Below are 10,141 nucleotides of genomic sequence, written 5' to 3'. Positions count from 1 at the left end.
TATGATTTTTTCATCGACTTTTAGGGATAAATATCTTTTTTAGGGGCAAAAAGGCGCAGCTGAGGATACCCTTATCAGAAAGTACATCTAAAGAGCTTTCAAATAAGGATTAGTGGCCGGGTAGCCGTTTCAAGGTACCTGGTATATACCACACACTATTTTTATTTCGCTGGAAACCAGCAAAAAATTGCTGGTTTTTGACATGCTGTAAAACCAGCAATCCATCCAGTAAAATATGTCTTGCTGATTTTTCAGTAATGCGGTTTGACAGCTTGTTTTGCTGGTCGTTCAGCAATTTTGTCCAAGCTCGAGTCTGGCCGAAATGTTTTGTTTTTTTTTTCTTTTCAGGCGAAACAAAAACTGATAGAAATGTTCGTTTGGGTATCCAGAGATAGTAAACGCGATGAATGCTCATTATAGAAGTGGTGCATTCCATTTTAATGTAAACCGCGATGAAAAATATACATTTTTCGGATGAATTTTCACGCCCTTCTGCTCGCTCCAGTGTCTCGGGCAGGAACGCACACAATGTGTCCAGGAAAATGCTAAGTGTTTGACAACCCTCTTGCTGATTCTCAGCAATTTCTAACTTGGCTGAATCTTCAGCTATCATTACTGAATTTTCGGCACAGTACAGTTTGCTGATGGCGTTCCAGTAATTCATTTTGCTGGACGAAGAAATCGAAATTTGGTGTGCAGACTGTTCTTCCGGTTGGACTTTGTCCTTCAGGTTACACAGAAGATCACGTAACGTGTTATCACTCTTATAAACAACATGAAGTCCTTGTGGTCGAAGTGTATTTATGATTGGATTTTTGACTTTCAGGTAGAATGGGAGGCTTATTCTTCTAACTTCTTTTTTTTTTCAACTAGTTTTAGATTTAAGTACAAGTCTGTAAAAATTACAATTCCAGCTTAAAATTATTAACATTAATATTCTCTGTTGAAGTACACTAAGATCTTTTTTTACACGGTTCCTCGAATTAACACGTTTTTTTACACGGACTAGCGAATTACCACGGGTTTTTCAACATTCTCGCGCTAAGTGTCTGGAAGGGAACTCTTACTAAAAGGAAGAAAGGGGATTCATGGGAAAGGGTTGCAAGGAAATTTAAAAGTGGTAGAGGTATTAGGGGCATAATGGACAACCTAACAATAAGCAAATGAGTACGTTAGGCCTGTAAAAATATTATTGTAAATCATATTATCAGTTGACTTTCAACTTTGGGCTTCGTGGCCGAGCGGTCAGCGGCGTCAGTCGTTTAGGTGTCTCGTAAGCCTCGGAGTGTGGGTTCGATTCCCACTCCAGTCGGGGAAAACTTTTCGTCTAACGAATTCTCCACTGGGCCACTGGGTGTTATATGTGTTGTCCGTTGTCAAATGTTAGTATTGTTCAGTCTGTAGAGGCCGAAAGGTCGAAGATGGTGTGATTGTCTTTTAAAAAAAAAACTTTAACTTGTTTCCTACGCCTTTCAATCATTTACAGCAGGTAGAATGCTTTTATTGTGAAGAATTGTAAACCGTGTGTTTTTCAGGGCTGGCAGGAAAGGTACGGGGCGAAATGGACTGCAGGGGTGTATTTTATGCTAATTCTTTGGTTACATCGACCAGCTAAGTAATTTGCCTACGGAGATCAATACCACAGATATAATACTCCATCTTAGATGAGTTTACATAACATCAAAGTTAATTAAATAAAATTTAGGCTAAAATAATTGGATAGATTTTTTCCAAATTCTATAAAACGCCTAACAGTATACATCCATTCGTAATTGGCAGTGTTCATTTCGCCCTGAATCGACTACAACATTAAAATTGCTATTTTAAGTGAATTCTGATCAAAAATAAAAAAAAAACTTCATCCATTGCTAAATCTTCGTATACAAGTAGATAAGGTAACAATTCACTTGTTCTTATGGTGAACACACTCCAACACTCACAATACCTTATTTGATGCTACTTCGAAATTATAAGAATTTCACCATATGAAAAACATATTTCAATTTCAATGATATTTAGGTTATTTTGGAGCAATATAAATGGTATTTTTGAAAAATAGAACAATGACTTGTTCCTTTACACTTATGCATTAAAAGTTTTACATAAAAGTCAACGGTTTCGGCAAAAACAGGGGTGTCCATTTCGCCTCGGGTGTCCACTATGCCTCTAATCCTCCTATGAGCTGGAGGTATATGATGATGTAAGAGGTCTGCAGGAAAGGCATGTGTGGAGGGGGGTCTGTCTGTTGAAGGGGGGGGGGGGTTAATATATGGAGGGCTAGGAGGGGTTAAATGAGGGTTTTCCTAAAGGTGATTTCTGGAGTATGGCTAAGGTAAAAACAACTTAAAAGATGTTCTAACAAGAACTAAGGTTATCCAAGGACTTTCGCAAGTAAGCGCCTTAAGATCTAAAGCGTAATCGATGAACTGTCGTTACATTACTGATACGGTGCAACATCCTAAAGGCTCTTAGAGCACAGTTCTGTAGTGACGTAGTTATCAAAGATATTCTAGGACCTCCATTTCCTCAATTTCCGAGAATACAGGCCTGAAAATCTACGAGCGTAATCAAATAATGTTTGCTATATTATTGATGCGGTCAGCATCCTACAGATCTATGAAGCATAGTTCTGTGTAAAACTACTTCCCAAATATACTCTAGGTCATCCAAGAATTTCGGCGAATAAAGAATTTAAGATTTACAAGCGTAATAAATGGATTTTTGTTGCATTATTGATACAGGTCCATGGAGCATAGTTCTGAAGAGAAGTTATTTTCCCAGGATTGTCTAGGGCATCCAAGAACTTCCGCGAACAGTGGCCTTAAGATATACAAGCGCAATCGATGGATTGTAGTTTAATTAATGATACGGTTCTTGGAGGACTTAGAACATCTATGGAATTAGTTTCTTACAGAAAAATTGTTCATGGACCTGTAGCATTTTACAACGTATTAGAAATGTAACAACCATCCATTGATTACGCTTGTAGATCTTAATGCCTTTACTCGCGGAAGTTCTTGGAGGTCCTAGATAATTTTTGGAAATTATTTCTCTACAGAACTATGCTCCCTGGACCTGTAGGACGCTACACTTTATCAGTAATGTGGAAACACACCATTGATAACGCTTGTAGATATTCAGGTCTTTACTCATGGAAGTTCTTGGAGGACCTAGAACATCTGTGGAAACTATTTACATACAGAAAAATTGTTCATGGACCTGTAGCATTTTACAACGTATTAGAAATGTAACAAAAATCCATTGATTACCCTTGTAGATCTTGAGGTTTTTATTCGCGGAAGTTCTTGGAGGTCCTAGCTAGATCATCTTTGAAAATTATTTCTCTACAGAACTATACTCCCTGGACCTGTAGGACGCTACACTGTATTAGTAATGTGACAACAAACCATTGATAACGCTTGTAGATATTCAGGTCTTTACTCGTGGAAGTTCCTGGGGGGACATAGAACATCTGTGAACATTATTTCTATACAGAATTAATTGTTCATGGACCTGTAGCATGTTACAACGTATAAGAAATGTAACAACAATCCATTGATTATGCTTGTAGAGATCTTAAGGCTTTTACTCGTGGAAGTTCTTGGAGGTCCTAGATTATCTTTGGAAATTATTTCTCTTCAGAACTATGCTACCTTGACTTGTAGGACGCTACACTGTATCAGTAATGTAAGAAAAAAAACCATTGATAACGCTTGTAGATCTTTAGGTCTTTACTCATGAAAGTTCTTGGAGGATCTAGGCCATCTGTGGAAATTAGTTCCTTACAGAAAAATGATTCATGGACCTGTAGCATTTTATAACGTATCAGAAATGTTACATCAATCCATTGTTTACTCTTGTAGATCTTAATTCCTTTACTCGCGGAAGTTCTTGGAGGTCCTAGATCATCTTTGGAAATTATTTATCTACAGAACTATGCTCCCTGGACCTGTAGGACACTGTAAGAATGTTTTGGGCTCCTTGATTCGAAGCAAGCGAACTAAATTGAAGAATAAGTCAAGTTAATCAGAGTGAAAGTAGAGCGGTTTGAAACCATATTTTGAAGAGTATTACGGCACTGATAATTGTGAGGGTTTGTAATATATATTAAATAAAGATATTTTCTGTTCAAGGTCAAGCTGATCAACGAAAACAAGGTCTTTTGATTTGCTCTGAAGCACAGTGCCTTGAGTGTGGGGCCCAGACGATTACCGATTATTCCAGGATAGGACGCACGATTGAACAATACAGCGACTTCAAGCAATAGATGTCCTTAAACTTCTTGGCGAATCGGAAAAGAAAACCAAGTTGAGATGAAGCTTTGGCCACAACATGGTCCTTAAATGTCAGTTTAGAGTCCAGCCATACTCCCAGATCCTTAACAGTCGAGTCACGCTTCAACTTTACGCCATTCAGAGCATAATCGAACTGGAAAATGCTTTTCTTACGGCTGAATGATATAACGGAGCACTTCGATACATTTAGGGACATACGGTTCAAACTACACCAAATAGCAAAGGCTTCCAGCTGTTGTTGCAGAAACACAGTAGGTATCTTGACGTTGCTTTATCTGGAAATACTGCTTCAGGTCATCAGCATACGATAGTTTCGTGCATTTAAGAATAGAGTTGACATCATTCATGTACAACAGGAACAGAAACGGTCCAAAGGTGACTGCCTTGAGGAACGCCGGACCAGACAGTAAACGGCGAATAGACGTTGTCACCAATTTTCACAGCCATACTGCGACCTGTCAGATAGGATCGAAGCCAGATGAGAAAGTTGTCGTTCATGCCCAATTTGTCGAATTTGGCCAATGCGATTTGGTGGTTCATTTTATCGTAGGCAGGCGGTGATTATGTGACAAATCAGGAAACGTCGTGCATCCCGAGTGAATCGAGGAAGATGAATCGAGGGGTGTGAAGGAATCGAGGTGATCATGGTACTGAAACATTGAGCTTCCATTTAATTCATGTGGAACACCTTGCAGAGCTTCGGCGGGCGGTATATGTCAAAAGTTTACCCGACAGGACAGGGGCCGACCTATTATGGGATGATCGGCAGGCGCGCAGCAACTTCATTTTTTGGATTGGGTTTAAATGCTCTCACTATTGTTATACGTACTCAATTTGCTCTCTCAGTGGGAGCCTAAATCGGGAGCCAAACATTGTAGATTGAGGTTATGTTCAACCTGTGTGATCGATCAGGAAGTATTGTAATGTATTGGAATTAAAAAAAAAAACAAATATTTTTAACTCTAATTTATTTTTTAAAACAAATTGCATCTCACATATGATCAAACCATTTTCCTTCGCTCATTTTGATCAGCGACACATCCGCATAGATATAATAAAACAGTATCGTGACCTTTCCGACGGCAACCTTTCACGAAGCACCACATTGCAATCCACGTCCACACATTCTAACAAAACAAGTCGGTACTGAAGCTGTGCAAATCGTGAACAAGCGATACAGAACTACAGGAAACATTTAAATTATTCTCGAATGTAATCAAACTTTGTCAAAGTCATGTGTACAGATTCATGCTTGAACATGGTTTACCTCTTTTGAGAGAGCACAGAGAGTAAAATCCGGAGAAAAGAGAAACCCGAATGACAGATTGAGTAAAGCAATTTAACACATGAAACGTGTTTCAAGAATTACTTGAAAACAAAAAGGGGTTTGAGTCCGCTTTACTCAGTGTAATACCATCTGGTCAATACCAAGAATTACCAACCGCTCTCGAAGCAGTTTTGCACATCGTGATTTTGAAAGAAACAAAAGCCAGATCCTCCATGGTTTTTCCTTAGCTTAATCACATTTACCGAATACAGGTCTGAATTCGAAATTTCTATAACATATTTTTTGGCCTCATCCTCATGCTGGTCAGGCGCGAAAGGAGTCACATAGAACAACTCAGCACCGACAAACAGACGTAACACTTGTAAAATTTCCATCGACCACGCTTTTAACGATCATTTTAAATTTCCATAGTTGTGGCTTTTACAACCAGAGGCGCGCGCATCGTTTTTCTATGCGTTTGACGTTTCACACTAGCGCCTTCTGTTGACGATATTGCACAACACAGTGATTCGTGCAACTTTTCCACCAGGTGATGGTAGTGTGAACTGGGCGATGGATTTTCATGAAAATCGTTCAAGGTGTTACGTCTGTTTGTCTGTGGACTCAGTATCAATAGGAGCGCATGCATTGTTCGCAACCTTCAGAGGAATGGAAGAAGGTCTAATACAGCCATCTCGAGTATTGGATCGGTTACCATGCTCCTGCTTCTTAATATTTCTGATAGACCGCTGCTCACTGATCAGCGGGGTAACATTGCACATTTGCACAATGGTCCACGAAACAGATTTATGAGGAAAGATGCATTCAGCGCCTTCAAATGATTTTTTAGATTAATATGGTCTTCTGCAAAGTCGTTCCTAAAAATAAGACCCTTTTTTCAATATACATGAAAATTAGGGTGGTCCATATTTTCAAAGAAATTGGGAATCAAACTTTTTTATTTGCAAGAATAACTATATACATTCTTCGGGAAAGTTGTAGATCTATCAATTTTGAGCAAGTTTGCTGAAGACACTTTTTTATGTAGCTTTAAAATTGAAAAAATTGGTATTTTTCTGAAAAAACTTAGGGTGGTTCAAGAAAACCAGTTTTCTGGCGTTAACCTTTTTCAGTTTTGATGTTTCATCAAAGTCGCCCAAAAAACTTGTAGAACATTTGAAGACGCATCGCTTCGTGCGCTGAGATGGTCATTATCTCTTTTGGTTCAAAAGTTACAGGTGTTTTTCTTAAAAAATCATTTTTTTTTTTAAAGTGTTACGACGAGTTGGGACAAACATAAAACATATCTTTTGCCCGCATTCAAAAGAAGAAATGAGGGGTGTTATTTTTGTAACTCAAGTAAAAAATACTTGAAAAGTGCCTATTTTTTCTAGAAAATCATCCATATCTTTTGAACGGAATGACGTAGCAACATTCTCAGCGCACGAAAATGCACGTTTTTAGAAGCTCTAAAAGTGGGTTTTAGGCGACTTTGACGAGAAATTTGAAACAAAAAAAATAAAGCAATAAAACGATTTGTTCTAGCGTCACCCTATGAAAACTATGGGAAAATGTTTCAAATTTGGCCAAAACAGTTAATTCAAATTTCTCATCATAGGTGTCTAAGAACCATTTTTAGAGCTTTAAAAAACGCACATTTTCGTGCGCTGAGAATGTTGCTACGTCATTTCGTTCAAAAGATATTGATGATTTTCAAGAAAAAATGAGCACTTTCCAAGTATTTTTTACTTGAGTTACAAAAATAACACCCCTCCAATTTTATGGTATGTTTTATAAGAACATTTCTTCTTTCGAATGCGGGCAAAAGATATTTTTTATGTTTGCCCCAACCCCTCTTATCACCTTTTTAAAAAACTATGATTTTTTGTGAAAAACACCTGTAACTTTTGAAGCAAAAGAGTTAACAACCATCTAAGCGCACGAAACGACGCATCTTCAAATGCTCTACAAGTGTTTCTTGGGCGACTTTGATAAAACATCGAAACTGAAAAAGTTAACGCCAGAAAATCGGTTTTTCTTGAACCACCCAAAGCTTATTCAGAAAAATACCTCTAGATCGGTTAATTTTGAAGCTACATAAAAAGTGTCTTCAGCAAACATGCTCAAAATTGATAGATATACAACTATCTCGAAGAATGTATAGGGTAAACAGGTATAATATGCCCCCCCTAAGCAGAAATGGCAATATTTCTAAAATTGGCGCCTTATTCCATCTATTGTCCACTGCAAATCGTTGTTTCTAAAGTCAGTGAAGTGTTGCATGAGAACTTTATCTTTGGAGGGGCGACTATGGAAGCTTTGAAACGTTTTCCGAAAACGTTCCAAAATTTACCTTATCAAAACAAACGGGGCAATACGCCCCATCAAAATAAAAACTGTACCAGGGGATAATTCTACCACATGCTTATCCTAGGAGGGCCTTTTAACAAGTGTTTAACTGCATAAAAGTTGCAAAATAACATATATGTTATTATTGTTATATATATATACATATATGTTATTATATGTTCGCTTATAAGCGAACAGAACTGGCTTCGTTTACAATGAAGCCAGCTTGCAAAAGGTAAAATATTACGCCAAAAGCCTCGATTTCAGACTTTTTGATATTTTTATGGCTTTTCTATACCAATCAACTAACGGATCAGCTTGATTGCAATTAATCATCAATATTTAAGATTTCCAATCGATCCCGCATGCAAAAAGCGCTTGAATCTCTAGAAAATGAAGGAGGGCGTATTGCCCCGGTGGAGCGTATTATACCCTTTTACCCTACAGTAATTCTTGCAAATAAAAAAGTTTGGTTCCCAACTTCTTTGAAAGTATGGACCACCCTAACGTTCCTGCACATTGGAAAGAGGGCCTTATTATTAGAGACAACTTTGTAGAAGACCATATTTGCCTAAAAACTCATTTGAAGGCGTTGAATGCATCTTTCCTCGTAAATCTGGATCGTGGACCACTATGCATTGATCAAGCCGATCAACCGACCTCATGAAATGCTCAACATCCAAACGTAGCAAATCGACGGATCAGATTACTCAATGCAAAGTGTATATTAGAGTGGGTCATCGTTTATAAGGAAAAGTGAAAAAATCAATGGTACCCCATCAGATCAAAGCTTTTTTGATCTCATTTCAGGACCGAAATAAGTGTGCAAAATTTGGGCACGATCGGTTATGTCTACGTTTTGCGCATCGCGTTTGAAGTTTGCATGGGGGTTTATATGGGAAAACACACTTTTTGCATTTCTCTCATAACAAGCTCGAATTTTCCTAAAACTGTGTAACCGTTAAAGTAAAAACATAGCCTAGGGTGCCTGAAAAACTTTGTCGAAGACCGCGAAGTGATCTGATGCTTATGAAAAAAGTTATAGCGTTGGCATTGCTTGGCGAAACATCATGGTTTTGTTGCTATTGTTATTCCTTTACATGTTAAAACATAAACACATGCATGCGATTAGTTGGTTATAACTATTTTCACTAGCATCGGATCGCTTTGCGGTCTTCAACAAAGTTCTTCAGAACATCCTAGGCTATCATTTTACATTATCGGTTAAAAAGTTTCAGACAAACTTTTCAACTTATGGCTAAAATGCAAAAAAGTATGTTTTCCTATACAAAATCCCATACAAATTTCAATTGCAATGCGCAAAGTGTAGACGCAACCGATCGTGCTCAAATTTTGCACAGATACTCAGGACCCGAAACGGAACCAAAAAAAGCTATGATCTGAGAAAACGCTTCCGATGACCCACACTAGTGTATATGCACAGACAAACAGACGTATCACTTGGAACAAAATGCGATGAAAATCATCGTCACGGAATATAATCGCCCAATGCTAATTACGCTGTGGTTCGTAAACCCACTCAGTAGATGGCGGTAGTGAGCAAACGTCAAACAGGAGTAAAAACGATGCGAGCGCCATAAGCGAGCGATTTGCGAACTACGGAATATTTGAATAATCCGTTTAAAAGGGAAACGATGGGAAGTGAGTAGAGTGAGACGTCTGTTTGTCTGTGGTATATGCTTATCCAGCATATCGCTTCATTCGAAGCCTAATTTTTGTCACACCGATATAAGCACCCCGCTCTAACCATTGCATTGTAATTAAATATCAATCACCGGAACCCAAAATTGAGCACGACATAGCTAGCCATGAGATTCCTGAATACAGAGACTTCACAGTCAGCGTTCTTCCAAACAAGAACGACTTTTCATTAGCGATCCCTCTCCTTGTTTGGAATTGAAAAGAAACCCCTTAAAGGTTCTGCGATCCATAGAGAACACCGCATCCGGATTATGCCACCGAACCGTACATCATTGTCACGTTAGATCACTTAATAATTCGACAATTGTCGAACGAGCACAGTACGGAATAAAATGTATCGTATTGAAGAGTGTCGAATTAGCGGGGTTAGACAGTAGTTCAGTCCGGACACATAAGTTTGCACATCAATACTACCTAGATGATGTTAATGGTTGTATGTAAAGACAGAAGCAGGTCTAGTTATTGTTTGGAATATGTGGCATTGTGACAATGTGGTAAATCGTGTGTT

Source organism: Aedes albopictus, chromosome 1, assembly GCF_035046485.1.
Source record: "Aedes albopictus strain Foshan chromosome 1, AalbF5, whole genome shotgun sequence".
NCBI classification, from domain to species: Eukaryota; Metazoa; Arthropoda; class Insecta; order Diptera; family Culicidae; genus Aedes; species Aedes albopictus.
The sequence above is the reverse complement of the archived record's forward strand: the minus strand, read 5'-3'. Positions refer to the sequence as shown.